This window comes from Elephantulus edwardii, unplaced genomic scaffold (genome assembly GCF_000299155.1).
Source record: "Elephantulus edwardii isolate Elephantulus edwardi_28Jun2011 unplaced genomic scaffold, EleEdw1.0 scaffold00238, whole genome shotgun sequence".
NCBI lineage: Eukaryota > Metazoa > Chordata > Mammalia > Macroscelidea > Macroscelididae > Elephantulus > Elephantulus edwardii.
The window spans coordinates 2,692,288-2,693,565 of NW_006399988.1; positions in this window are offsets into that span (position 1 = coordinate 2,692,288).

Sequence of the window (1,278 nt, forward strand, 5' to 3'; positions counted from 1 at the left end):
GAGTATTGAGAATACCATGAACTGCTAGGAAAACAAACAGATTCGTCCTGGAAAGGGTTAAACCAGGTGGCTCCTTGGAGGCAAGGATTCTGAGGCTCCGTGGAAGCCTAGACAGTAGATAGTTGTTCTGTTAGCCCAAAGGCAGCATACTTCTGGCAGATCAAGTCCACCAGTCCAATCTACCTCAGGGAAGAGACCATTTCCTCATGCAATTTATAGCCTCTTGAAACCCACAGCAGGATCAAGTATGAGTTGCTTCTGACTTTGTGACAATGAGTTGTTTTCCTAGCAAAGAATTTCCCCCCTGAAATAGTTCACATCAAGAAGGCTGGTCACAGGTTGTCACAAGACCCAAGACTACACCCTCCAGGAAACAAAAAATCCTCATTACAGTTGAGTCAGAAATGACTCATTGCTGACCCTGCAGTGGGTTTCTAGAGGCTACCAGTCACATGCAAAGGGTTGTCCACTGCTTCTCCTAAGGAGCAACTGGTGGATTCAAACAACATGCCTCTGGGTTGACAGGAAAACTCCGTATCAACTAGGTCTCCAGAGCTCCCTTATAGAAGGCAGCTGGAATTAAGGTAATATTGGCAGCCCTGGGTATTCTTCTGCTATCAATCTTTTTTAAAAAAAAAATACTGGCTTATTTACAAAATTCATATACATTGTTTTTCACATTAGATCTTTCCCATTTACTTCACCAATCCCTCCCTCCATCCATCAACTTGTGTGAACCTATGATTAACCACCCCAACCTCGTCCCAACCTCACCCCTCTACTCCCCCTTCCCACCTTTGGAACCTCATGTTGTTGTAGCTATGTTCCGTGGAGTCACTTATGACTCATAGTGACCCTATGTACAACAGCGACTCATAGGGTACACTTGCGACTCATAGTGACCCTATGTACAACAGCCCTAAACTCTCCTCTGTCCTGTGCCAACAGCACTGCCCCCGACACACCCATCCAGATTACCCCAGTCACTGAATCAATCCACCTCATAGAGGGTCTTCCCCTCCTGCACTGTCCCTCAATCCTCCCAAGCATGTCTCTCTCCAAGGACCGGTCTCTCCTTACAACATGTCCAAAGTATGTCAGATGAAGCGTCAGAATCCTTGCCTCCAAGGAGCAGCCTGGTTTAACCCTCTCCAGGGTGAATCTGTTTATTTTCTTGGCAATCCATGGTACATTCAGTACTCTTCTCCAGCACCACAGCTCAAAGGCATCAATTCTCCTTCTATCCCCCCTAGTCATTGCCCAACTCTCTGATGCATA